We start from the raw sequence: 13736 nt of genomic DNA, 5'->3' as shown, positions 1-13736 counted from the left end.
GATCAAATTGTTTATATATGTGATTTCTGACGTGAACATATCCCATCAATGATGAGAACGAAATACAAGGACAGTATGAAATCCAGGGGAAATTTAAGCTGAATTGTTACCACATGAAATGCATCCTGACTGCTGTCTCCATGGCCACAGAACTCCTGGAGAGGATGCATCTTCTTATAGCTGGCACCTCCTGGTTGGAGGTGTTGGCTGAGCAACAGGGAGACTCCTGTCTGGAGCTTCACTGTTAGTCAGCAGTGCACAGGGGTTAATCTCCATTCATTCCTGATTGTTTTTAAGATTCATTTTTATTTTGTGTGCGTGTGTGTGTGTGTGTGTGTGTGTGTGTGTGTGCGCGCGCGCGCGCGCGCGCGTGCGCACGCGCCCCATGTTTTCAAGTACCTGAGGAGGCCAGAAGAGGGAGGGTATAAGATCCCCTGGAGCGGGAGTTAAAGGAGGTTGGTGTGTGTGCCGGGTCCTCTGGAAGAGCAATAAACACAACCTCAGTGCCATCTCTCCAGCTCTCAATCATTTGTTTTTAAGAAAAGTTGGTTTTTAGAATAGTGCCATATTTTTCAAATGGAAAATTGGTTATAAATAAATAAACAAACAAACAAATAAATAAATAAAAATAGAGGCTGAGTAATGTATATGTTGATGGTACACTGCTGGCCTAGATCTTTGGGAGTTACAGGCCAGCCAGGGAAACACAGGGAGAACCTGTCCCTCCCCCCCACCCCCCAAAAAATAACGAAAGAAGGAAGAAACCTCACTCACAATGGTTAGAGTGGCAACACCTCAGGTGTCCATCAACGGAGAACGGATTGATACAGTGTGGCAGGTCTGTACAATGAAATAGCACTCCAGTAAAAACCGGACTCCCCCAGACCCGGTGTGTGTGATTCCATTTACATGTGGCAGAAGGACGAGTACATCTAATTCGTGGTGATAGAGATCGGGACAGTGACAGCCTAAGGGGTTTAAATGGAAAGGCACAGAGAAGCATCCTAGGGTGATAGAAGTATCCTGTATTCCAAGATGTGTGTTGCTAACCTCTGACAAAGCACATCCGTATGCCCAGCCAGCCCCCTGCAGAACAATGTGGAAGCTTTAATTTGTGAGAGAAAGGTGGATGTCTAGAGGTTGGCTGTGTGCAGACAAAAGCCAGGCATTCAGGGCTAAGGAGTCTATGTTCCGAGGGCTGGAGAGCCGGCTTGATGGTTAAGGGCACTGGCTGCTCTTGCAGAGACCGAGTTGAGGTTCTGGCACTCATATGCTGGCTCACAACCTCCTGTAATTCCAGTTCCAGGGGATCTGATGTCATCTTCTCACCTCCAAGGGCACTCGATATGCACATGGTGCATATATATCATGCAGGCAAAATACTCATTACCTAAAATTAATAAATCTATTCATTTCTGGGACCAGACGTTGAGCCGGTGGGAGTGGGCATAGGGCCCTGGCTCTGCCTTGTTTTTGACTTTGGTCCCCATGGCCTCGCTGTGTACTTTAGTGGCTGAGTCAGCTCAGCCCCAATAGCTGAGCTTTCTCCACAGCCTCCCCTCCTGAATCCCACAGCCGGCTGGCTACCCAGGAGGTGGGGATCCTTAGGACTCCCTGTTCCAGCCCCTGGGGTAGAGGAAGAGCTCCTCCCACGCTGGACCCCAGCCTCCCTAGGCAGAACAAATGGGGCTTCTGGGAAATCTCATTCAAATCATCAGCCATGCCTGCCTGTGGCTACTCCAGGATTTCTTACCAGGGAGTAAGTACTGGGGAGGACAATGACTCACTGTGGGGGTAGAAGCCGGGGGGGGGGGGGGGGCAGAGGCTACAGCCAGCGGAGGCAGGATGAAAGGACACTAAGATCTGAAGTTTGGGGACAGACCAAACTAAAGGCATCCAACTTAAAGCTCAGTTAACTCTTCTGTAAAAAACGACATGGGGTTAAATGGGGACATTCTCCAGAAAAGGGGGGGATGGGCAGATGTGAATTCTTAGGAGCTGATGAATGCATAGTTGGCTTACTCTGAAGAAAATGCCCACTGCTGGAGCTTTTATTACACATACCAGGTCATAAGGAAGCATTAACTGTGTCTTAACTGCGTAAGGAAAAGTACCCCATACCAAAGGTCGGTGCACTCCGGCTATCACAGAGTGGAGTCACTAGACCAGAGATAGAGCTGAAGTCCTCAGCAGCCAGAAGCTGGCAGAGGCCTGCATTAACACCTGCATTGTAAGAAAGCCGGGCTTGCCCAGGAAAGGGCTAGAGTGTGCATGTGGGGGAGACTTCGAGACCTGCTTGCCAGTCTCCCGTAACATCTGCTTCCAGATGTTTCCCATACACTGACCCTGAATCAGCTTTGTGTCTCAAGGGGCCACTAGTCACATATCCCGACTCCTTCTTCTCTCCAATTTTTGTCATGTACATTTAGACCCCAGGACATAGCGTGATCTGTCCAACTGAGAACTCTGCTGGCAGCTTTCTGGAAACAATGAATTCATCCTATATGTGGGACATTTGTGTCCCCACAGGAGAAAGAAAATAGCCTTTTGTGCTGGCTAGTTTTTTGTCAACTTGACACAAGCTAGAATCATCTGGGGAAACAGAATCTCAATTGAGGTATTGCCTCCATTAGATTTATAGGCAAGCCTGTGGGGCATTTTTATATTCTTTTTTTTTTAAATTAAGGTTTTATTTACTTTTATTTTATGTGCATGAGTGTTTTGCCTGCATTTATGTATGTACACCACGCATGGGCAGTATGTGCAGAAGATCCCCTGGAACTGAAGTTATAGACAGTGTGAATTGTTATGTAGGTGCTGGGAACTGAACCCAGGTCCCTACAAGAGCAGCAATTGCTCTTAATTTCTATGCTATCACTTTAGCCCCCTTTTTCTTGATTATTGACCGATGTGGGAGGACCCAGCCTGCTATGGATCATGATGCCCCTGGGAAGTACAAGCAAGCAGGCTGAGCAAGCCAATAAACGGCATTCCTCCCCAGGCTGTTCCAGTTCATGCCTTGGCTTCCCTTCATGATGGACTACAAGAGCCATAAGAGGAAACAAACCCTTTCTCCCCAAGTTCCTTTTGGTCGTGGTGTTTACCATAGCATTAGAAACCCAACTAGAGTGACTTTGGAATCAAACAAGCCTGGTTTGCTTGGGCTCTGTCATCTGCTAGCTGTGGGATCCTGCTCAAGTTCCACCCATCTCTGGCTCCTAGCTGCCTCTTCCATAAGACATGTATCTCCAAGTGCCTGTGTTCAGAATGGCCACTGAGAGGAGTGAGAGTTCTATCACATGTTGTGTCTTGCAGTACATAGTAGGCATTTTCCTGCAAACACATGGTAGGCACTTCTCCGCAAGCATACCCTGCCCCCACACCTAAAAGAGAGGGAGCTGCTCCTAGGAAGCACCTTGCATGGATTCACCATGGCACCATGTCTACTTGTCTTTGGGGATTTCCTTCTGTGCTGGGCTGGGGTCCTTGTTCTGCTGGCTTCTGTTTCCTGTTCCAGTCTTTGCTCTTCAAAGGCTCAATTGTTTCTTGTCTTTACTTGTTTCCGGCAGGAACCTCATGCTCTCATGGGCATCTGGTTGCGCTTTCCAGGGAAGAATGGTTTGACTCAGCAGGAGCCTTTACTGGAATGGGTTCTTTGTTCACAGCCCAGAGAAGTAGATGAGGGGTCTGCTTGGAATTGTGCATCACCAGTGAGGACTTCTAATGGATTGCTGCTGGAAAGAAGGCGGGGCTCAGTCTGATAGCGATGGGCAGATGACTTCAGGTGGTTCTCAGGGTCCACAGGCTGGGCAGAGCCTGAGACCAGAGGCATCAGACAGCAGACACACCCAGTCTGTTCCCTTAAGGATTCCTACCTTGCCAAGAAAGGCGGGCTGGTGGTAGAGCTGCCAAAACCAGATGACAGCTTTCTCAGCTGTGGGGGCTGTCAGTCACATCCTCTTTTCCACTCATGGTGCTGTCTGGATCCCCGAGACCTAAACAGATTTCTTCAGCCCTCATCCTGGAAACGGTGCCCTTTTCCAAAGCATGGCCACACCAAGAAGTCACTTTATCGAGTCAGATCAGGCCAGCTTTCTTCCTCTCGGTGTGATTACTCCCAAGGGGCAGACTGGTTAATTGTTCCCTGAAAACTTGGTGTTAGTGGCTTCCTCGTGATGTCTATTGTTCACAGTCCTACGAGTGATACATGTGCACATGTATGTATACATCTACGCGTTAGGATTTACTATGTTCACAGTAAGTGATGGGTCATATGTGAGCACAGCATGGGACCGATGTAGGGTATTTAGTTTAGTTTTTTAATTAAAAATGTTTATGATTTTATGTATGTTTTGCCTGCATGCATGCCAGTGCACCACATCTGTACGTCACATTCTTAGAGGCCAGAAGAAGGTATTGGATCCCCTGGAACTATAGTTACAAATGGTTGTGAGCTGCCATGTGGGTCCCTGAAATCAAATCCAGTGCCACTGGAAGAGCAGCCAATGCTCTTAACCAGCAGCCCATCTCTCCAGTCTCCAATTTAATTACATCTACCCTGTTTATAACACAACAAACCTCACTTAAATCAAGAGGTAGTCCATTTTCACCACACCCAGTGTTCCCTGGGACTTTCCAGTCAATAGCCCAAACCCCGCCTTACCCCCACAAAGCAACCACTACCCACAGGTTAGTGCCACAACTAGGTTTGGGCCAATTAATGATCCATACATTCAGTTAATGATCCATACATTCATTTAACGATCCATACATGCTGCCTTACCTATTGCCATTCTTCATCACCACTAAGTAGTATTCCATTATAAGCCAACAACCTGTTAAATGGCTTCCAGGGGACAGACAGGAGCTGATTGTTTTAAGCAGGACAGTCACAGAGCATGCTAAGCTTCATGGGATAGAGTGTGAGAGTGAGGGATGGGCTTACAGAGAGCTCTTTAGAGAGTAAAGGCGCTTGCTGCCAAGCCTGGCGACCTGAGTTTGATTCCCAGGACCCACACGGTAGAAGGAGAAAACTGACTCTCACAAGTTGTCCTCTGACCTCTCCATGTGCACTGTGGCATGCATGTGTGCATGCGCATACAAGCACACACATAATAAATAAATATTTATAAAAGGATTTAGAGTTGAATGGAAGGAAGTTTAGAGGTTGTGCTCAACTTCCTCCATTTTTTGGTGAGGTTCGGGGAAGGGGAAGTGACTAGCCCAAGCTCAGGGTCACAGGGCTTTGTGAGATAGAGCTGAGGCTCCAACAAATCCACTTCTCTAGCCAGTTGGAACTAGCTCTTTTTGGTTTTTATTTGTTTTCATTTTTGTGAGACAGGGTCCTCACAAAACTATTCTGGCTATTCTGGAACTCACTATGTAGATCAGGCTGGCCTCAAACTCACAGAGATCCACCTGCCTCTGCCTCCAGAGTGCTGGGATTAAAGGTGTGTGCCATTACCATCCATCTGGAACTAGCTTTTTAAAAGATATTTTATTCATTTATGTGTATTCGAGCCTCTCTCTCTCTCTCTCTCTCTCTCTCTCTCTCTCTCTCTCTCTCTCTCGTGTGTGTGTGTGTGTGTGTGTGTGTGTGTGTGTGTGTGTGTGTGTGTGTACACGTGTGCTTGCAGAGGCCAGAAGGGGGTTCAGATTCTTTGGATCTAGAGTTGCAGGCAATCATGAATCATCTGACGTAGGTGCTGAGAACCAAACTTGGGTCCCCTGGAAGAGCAGCAAGAGCTCTTAACTGCTGAGCCATCTCTCTAGCCCCCCACCCCGCCCCCGCCACCCAATCTACTTTCTCCAATTCTTTCTCCCCGGCCCCCACCACACCTTTCTCTCCACACCTTAATCTATCAAAAAGAAACAGAAAAGCAATCCTTTACATCCTAAAAGACCTGCTAGTTTTTCTGCACACACAATATGTTCCCCTGGGATCATATGACACAATTTATTTCTGAGGTGTCAAACATGTGTCTGTTATGAAGTAAGATGGATTTATAAATGTTCATACGATTCACAAGAAGCAGACTATATTGGGGTTGGTGTGGTGGAAAATTGCAAACAAAGGATGCACTTCTCAGCTCACTTTGCACAAGGCTGACATCCAGCTGCTCATGTGGGCTCCAGGTGTGATTTCTTTTTTTTTTTTTTCCACCTTTTATGGCAATAGAAAACTTCTAGGTCGGATAGACCAGGGTTCACATCATGTTCTCAGTTTTTGCAGCTTTGTGACTGCCATAGTTTGCTTTCTATTGCTGTGGTAAAACACCATGACCAAAAACAGCTTGAGGAGGAAAAGGTTATTTTATGTTATAGCTTGTAGTTCATCATCCAGGAAAGTCAGAGCAGGAACTCAAGGTAGAAATCTGGAGGCAGGAACTGAAGCAGAGGTCACTGAGGAAAACTGCTCACTGGTTTGTTCTTCATAACCATGCTTTCTTTCTTTCTTTCTTTCTTTTTTTTTTTTTAAAGATTTATTTATTTATTATATATACAGAAGAGGGTGCCAGATCTCATTTCATATAGTTGTGAGCCACCATGTGGTTGCTGGGAATTGAACTCAGGACCTCTGGAAGAGCAGTCAGTGCTCTTAACCTCTGAGCCATCTCTCCAGCCCAACCATGCTTTCTTATAGTACCCAGGACCATCAGGCCAGGGTGGCACCTCCCACGGTGAGCTGGACCCACCCACAACAATCAAGAAAATGTACCATAGGCTTGCCCACAGGCCATCTTAGTGAAAACATTTTCTTAACTGAGGTTTCTTTTTCCACAATGACTCTAGCTTGTGTCAAGCTTACATAAAACTGGCTGGCATAGCTACCACATAAATGACTGATTCTGTGAACTTCCATTTCCCCTTCAAAGTGGGCGTGGACAGCATCAACTGTCCTGCCATGCTGCCGGCGGCATCTTTTCAGGCACATAGTAGATACTCAGTGCATCCTCTTGATATGAATTTGGACTCAGAGTCCCTTGGGGAGATGGGGTGTGTCTGGCAGAGGGGGAGGGAAGGAAATAGGAGTCTAGTTTGTGGTATGTGGGAAGCCATATTCTCCCTACAAACTCTGGCATTTTCCTTGGCAAGGGCTGTGTGCCTTTTAAGTCTCTGGTGCCTGTTTATCTCTCATCTTGGAAGCAGGGGGCCAGGAAAAGGCCAGGCCTGTGAAGACTAGGCCTCAGTGTTACCAGTAGTTGGGGTCTAGGCCAATGTTTCCAGGTTCTTGGGCTCTTGTTTAAGGAATTGAAGTAAAGATTCACACTGGTCACAAAGGCAGCAAGGTGATTTTATTCAATCCAAAGCAATGATACAGAACAAAAAGAAATGTGCCAAGAGTGACAAGTGCCACGGGAATGAGGTTGCTTAAGGTCACTGGTTATTGTTTAGGGCTTTCTAAAGAGGGGGAGGGGTGGTTCAAGAGAAGGAGGAATTTGGCTGTTAAGAGGCATAGCATGGCAATTCTCTATTTTGATTCACAGATCTGCATTAAGTAAGCCTCTGTCCACTAAGCATGTTCCTTCCTATTATGCATCTGATTTTGATAATACATATAATTATGCATAGGCATAAGATGGTAAACAGAGTATTTCCCCTAAAAGTGCATTTATAAGACACAGTTTAGCCTCAAATTAGTTCAGGACAGATTGGCTGTCCTACCTACTGGTCTATACTAGGAATATGTTTGAATCGAAATGGAAAAGAAACGGATGCCATTATCTAGAGAGGGTTATGTGTGCAGCTCAGTGCAGGAGGGAGGCCTAGGTTGCCAGGTACATTTTTGAGAAGAGAGGCATGTGCATAGTGCATGCAGCGAAGGTCTAGGTTGCCAAGTGCATTGTTAGAAGAAGGGTGTGGATAGCCCAACCGAGCAGAGTCCCGGGTTGCTAAGCTGTTTCCGAAGCTTGCCTTGCTCAACAGACAAGAGCAGGGCTTTGGTGGTCACACAGCTGGCTGGGCATCTCGCCCTGGGGTCCCAGTAGGTCTGTGTTGCTGTTGCTGTGATAAGATACTATGGCCAAGGCAACCGAGAGAAGAGTTTGTTTGGGCTTACAGTTCCAGAGGGGGATGTCCATCGTGGTGGTGGGAGGTATGGCAGCAGGTGGCTGGAGCAGGAAGCTGAGAGATCACATCTCAGCTGCAAGCATGAAGCAGAGAGCGTGAAGTGTGAACTGGAAGTGGGGTGAGGCTATGAACTCCCCAAAGCGGCCCCCAGTGACTTATTTCCTCCAGCAAGGCTGCACCTCCCAATTCCATACCCCACCCCCTAGAAAAACAACATCACCATTTGGGGACCAAGTATCCAAATACATGGACCTATGGGGGACATTTCTCACTCAAACTACCACAACAGGTAACTGCAGTTTGAGAGTCTAGGTGACACTGAGAATGAGGCCTTGAGATTTGGGGTGGGGAGGAGCAGGGGGAGGTCTGTAGACAGGCCTGGGTAGGGATCTCTGTCCCTAGAGATGTGCAGGGTGGTCTTGTGTGAGTTAGTGCTTCTCTTTTAGCCTCAATTTCTTCCTTTGTAGGAGAGGAGGGTCACTCCTGCTGGGAGGGTTGGGAGGCTCTCATGGGCCAAGGTGGGAGAATGGTAACCAGCCCTTTCTCCCTACTGTCCAGCAAACGACCGAGAAGTTTTCAGGTCATGCCATCCTATGGGCCTGGTGAATTACTGAAGCCTTCCCATCAGACCCTGGGCAGGACAGGGAGCTTCAGGGAACCTGGGGCTGCAGCTAGGGGGTCTCTGGTTGACGGCGGCTGTTGGCTGAGCGTCGTCCTGAGTCCCCACTGCTTCGGTTATACAACAAGATGGCAAGTGTTAGCGGGCAGAGGGCACAATGGCGGCAGAGCATCCCACGCAGAGAGCACGCAAGCGCTCTGGCTCAAAAATGGGCTCGGGACTCAAGTGGGGTTTGAATCCCATCTCCAGTATTTCCTAAATGTGTTAAGTTAGGAAGCTGCTTAAGCGTTGGGCCTCAGTTTATTCACCTGTAAAGGGAGGGCTTAGCCATACCCACTGTACAGGGTATTTCAGTAACACGGAGGCAACAGACAGGAAAAAATCACAATGGCTGGCAGTCAGCCAGAGCTATGTGGTAGGATGTGGCCTCCTCTGGAGCATGGCCATGGTGAGGGACTCCATGTCCTTTAACATCCCTGTCTGCCTGTCACTGCCACAGAATCAGACCATAATCAGCTAAGAAACATAATTGGATTTTAGCTAGACCACAGCAGGCTCTTTATACCTTAAAAAGTGTTCTCTTTCTGGAAAGGGATTTAGTAATTGGAAAGAATGTGGATTCAGACCAAACATGAGATTCTGAGTCACACAAGTCATGTGACCACGGACAAGTCACTTCCTCTCCATGGAGCACCTTCTTCCTTTACAGAACGGGGGTAATTATGGCAGCACTGCTGGTTCCCCAAGGGTGTGATGGGACTCTGGGGGCTGAAACCCCTGCCAAGCTGTCCCTGGCCCAGGGCCAGCTTCTTAAATCTGCCGCTTCCTGGCTCAACAGCTTCCGCAGGAGTAGAGCGACTCCTGTGCTCCAGGAAACCAGTGTTTGCAACTTAGTCTGCAGGGCTCACTCAGCCCAGATTCCCAGCTCATCTGCCCGCCTCTGGCTGTGGCAACCTAGCCTGCTCCATGGGAAGGCAGACACCTGGCCTTTGGTATCTCAGGCTGGGCAACTTTGAAATCCATACCCTCGTGCCAGTGGCTTCATCTCTCTGATCCCTAATCTCCCATCTGGGGACTGTGTTAACTGTGGTCCCTTCCTCCAAGGGAGCTTAGCTTGTGCATGGTGAGCAGGACTGGGATGGGATGACCAGTGGTGGTCATCTCATTCCAAAACTGTCTGCTGAGCACCTACTGTGTGCACTGTGCATAGGTATAAAATGGACAGACTCATCTCAGCCTGAGGGGTCTCTAGTCTGGTTGGGAGAGTGACACCCAAAGTGGTAAGTGCTGTCTTAGTCTGGGAGAATCTAAAACAAAAAATGCCCAGTGTGGTGGCACTCATCCTTAATCCCAGCACTCACAAGGCAGAGGCAGAAGGATCTCTATGAGACTAACTACTCAAGGCCAGCCTGATCTACATAGCCAGTTCCAGGCCACCCAGGGCTATATAGTGAGATCCTATCTCAAAACAAACCACAACACACACATACATACAAGTGCGGGTGCACACACACACACACACACACACACACACACACACACACACACGAATGCACACACCCATGCATGCCATCATTCTCTTCAGGCAGGCAGCAGGGTGCCCAACTCCACAGAAAGGGGAAAGTGAGCTGAGCACTAGCATCCATCACTCTGTTTCCCAACTGCAGATGGAATGTGAGCAGCCAACTCCTGTTGACCCACTTTGCCAGCCACAGTGGGCTGTACCTCTTGTCGCCGTCAGCTAGAATGAACATCCTTCTCTCTGAAACTGCATCTCGTCAGGTGTTGGTTGGGTCACAGTACAAGAAAAGTAATTAATACAGATGCTAAAATGATCAAAGCTGGGTCACTTATGAAGAAGAGTTTTATGTAACTCACAGTTTGTAAGTTCAAGGGCACGGGGTTGACTTTTGCTTAGCTCCATGGAAGGTAGATAGCAGCAGAATGGTGGGGATCATTCCATGAGACCAGATTATTTATAACAACTAACTCTTAGGGGAACAAGCAATGGTGTGTGTGTGTGTGTGTGTGTGTGTGTGTGTGAGAGAGAGAGAGAGAGAGAGAGAGAGAGAGAGAGAGAGAGAGAGAGAGAGAGAGAGAGAGAGATTAATTCCATAAGAGGGCAGCACCCCAGTGACCTAAGGACTTTACCTGAAGTCCACCTCTTCTTTCCATGACGGTTCCACTCCTTCTCATACCACTTAGGACCAAGTCTCTGACATAACAAACCCTTGGGGAGCACCACACATGCAGACCATAACAAATGCGGTGATGGAGAAATGCCAGGTTGTACGGCAGAGTGATTGGTCTCCCAGGTGCTCTTGGCTTGAGCTTGCTGTGGACAGAACTGGAGCGGGGATCTGAGTATAAAGGGACATCAAGGAGGGATCAGGGTGGGGACAGGCCTAGAATATGGGGGTAAGATGCCTGTTGGCAAGGTCACTTCTGTGGCGTCACCACCTGAGGAGGGGACAGAGGGGTTGTGGCAATGCCTACCTGAAAGGAGAGCAGAACATTATCTTTGTGGGAAGTCCAGCCAGCTCTCCTGCTGTGCCTCTCACTGAGGGAGCAGAAGGCAGCCATCCAACTAAACCTGGCTGGGCTAGAATTCAGACCTAGATGGAAAGGCTATGGCAGGTGATATTGTCCCTAAAGTGTAGGGATCTCTACAGGGTATTCCAGGTTGGGGGACAGATCCAGATGTATCGTATCAGCCTGCCAAAAGTACAACTACCGCCACAGCCTAGTCCCCAGTGATACTTCCAACCTGAAGAGTCTTTGTGGATAAGCACATTTCCCAAAGCCTGTGCTGCCTCTGCATGCTCATCCAGCCCACACTTCAGAGCACCAAGCCGGGGCTCTTTCTGCACCTCCTGCCTCCTCTATTGGTCCAGCAGTGGTAGGCGGGGCTGTGGTAGGCGGGGCTGTGGTAGGCGGGGCTGTGGTAGGCGGGGCTGTGGTAGGCGGGGCTGTGGTGGAAGGAAGTACATCTATCTGATCCTTTCGCTCTCTGGTCTCCCTGCCTCCTGGAACCTCACAGGCTTTGCAAGGCAGAAAATACCCAGCAAGACCACAAGAGACAAAAGCGGCCTGTGTCTAGGGTGGGGGCCATGGAGGGGAAGTCATGGGACGCACCTTGATGGGCCCAGAAACCTGAAAGAGAGGACCGCACAGCACAAGTATGTACCGTGGGATTCAGAGAGCCTTGTCCACTCCTGGACTACCCTCTTGACAGCCCATTTGTTTGGTTAATGCTTCTGGCCAGGGGTGAGTGGGAGCCCTAGAAGACATATATCTCTTGCCCCTCCCATCTAATGTGGGTGCTGGTGGCCTGGGAGTTAGGAGTTAGGAGCTCCAGCCCTGCCCCATGACTCCTTGGGCTGCTATTGCAAAGAGATGAAGATCATCTGACACACACAACTCCAGGCTTGTGTTTGGAGACCAGCGCTGCAGCCAGCAGTTAGGAGCAAGTGGGAACACTGCTGCACACACACACAGTCTTCCTTTTAGTTTGAACCTCAAATGCTTCTTCCCACACAGGGCTGGAGAAATGGCTCCGTTGGTAAATGACCTCCCACACAAGCACAGTGGCCTGAGTTGAGATCCCCAACACCCATGTGAAAAGCTGGGCATAGAATGTGTTTGGAACCCCAGTGCTATGAGGGCAGAGACAGACCAACCCCTGGCTTATTGGCCAGCAAGGCTAGCCAATCAGCTCCATGTTCCTGAGAGACCCTGCTGCAGAAAAATAAACTGGAGAGCACAGTGATAGGGAAAATACTCAACATAGACCTCAGGCCTCCACCTGCATGCCCACACATGGGCACACATGCACATACTCATACAAATATGCAAATGCACGCACACACACTATCCCCAACAGGTCCATGCTGAAGTGCTTCATCGAGAGGCTACTGAATTTTCAGGAGGCCTTAGTGGTAGAAGCATGTCACCAGGGTGGGCCTTTGAAGATTATGTTGGCCCCTGGATTCTGACTTGAATCTACTTCCTCACTTGCCGTGATGTGAGCAGCCTCTGTTGCCCATGCCCACCACCACAAGCTGTGCATCACCATGGACTGAAGAGCTCTGAAACCGTGATCGAAACCAACGTCTCCTGCCTTGAATCGTTTCTTCCAGGTATTTCTGTCACAGCACTCTGGGAGTAATAAAGGCAATCTCGCAATCAAGCTGTTGTGCAGTCAGTATTCTCCCAGGCTCGGGCCGAGTTCTGCCCTCATGAAGACACTGACTATAAGTAGCTAGTATAAGAAAGCAGCCCCAGTGTGGTTAAATACAAGACAGACAGACGATGGTCATAGTCTACAACTGCCACAGGCCACCTCAAGTCATCTTTAGCTGATGGCTGGACACAGTCTATTAGGTCCATGCAGAAGTGCCTCCCTGGGGCTGACGGGATCCTCACACTGTGTTCATGCCAAGAGAGAGCGCCTCTGAAATACTGCAGCCAAGTTACATATTCTGAATTCCACTCATCTCATCAAGTGCTTGCTTCCAGCATCCATTAAGCTGCCTAACAAGCCACGGATTTCACCTCTGGAAACACATTTATTTTTAACAGTCATTATGCTAATCAGCCAAGCCTCTGCTGTTGATCTTCCAGGAAGATAAACGGACCCCTTGTTGTGGTAGCTTCTGAAGGGGTGTTGGCAACTTGGAGAGGATGCTGATGGGCATCTTGGGACTAGAGCTCCAAGCAGCTGCCTGCCCTGGAGCATGTCACGCTTTCTACTCCCCCACACCCCAAGGTATTGGAAAGTTTGCTTCTGACATCATAGTTAATGCCTTCCGACTGACAATCTTGCTTCTGTGGTGAAGAGCACCTCATAGCCACAATGAAGCCTCCTACTCCATGCAAGAAGCCAGGCCAAGGCTACCCTGAGCTCCCTGCAGATATGGGTCATTTTTTTCCCAATGGTTGCATCTCCCTTTGATCCCCACACTTCCCTAAAACATGCCTGATTGCACAATCAATCTTTATCCCTAAACATTCTTGGTTCCACAAGCCATCCACTGTCCATTACTCC

The sequence above is a fragment of the Peromyscus maniculatus genome, chromosome 3, assembly GCF_049852395.1.
Source record: "Peromyscus maniculatus bairdii isolate BWxNUB_F1_BW_parent chromosome 3, HU_Pman_BW_mat_3.1, whole genome shotgun sequence".
NCBI lineage: Eukaryota > Metazoa > Chordata > Mammalia > Rodentia > Cricetidae > Peromyscus > Peromyscus maniculatus.
Note: the sequence above shows the minus strand (reverse complement) of the source record.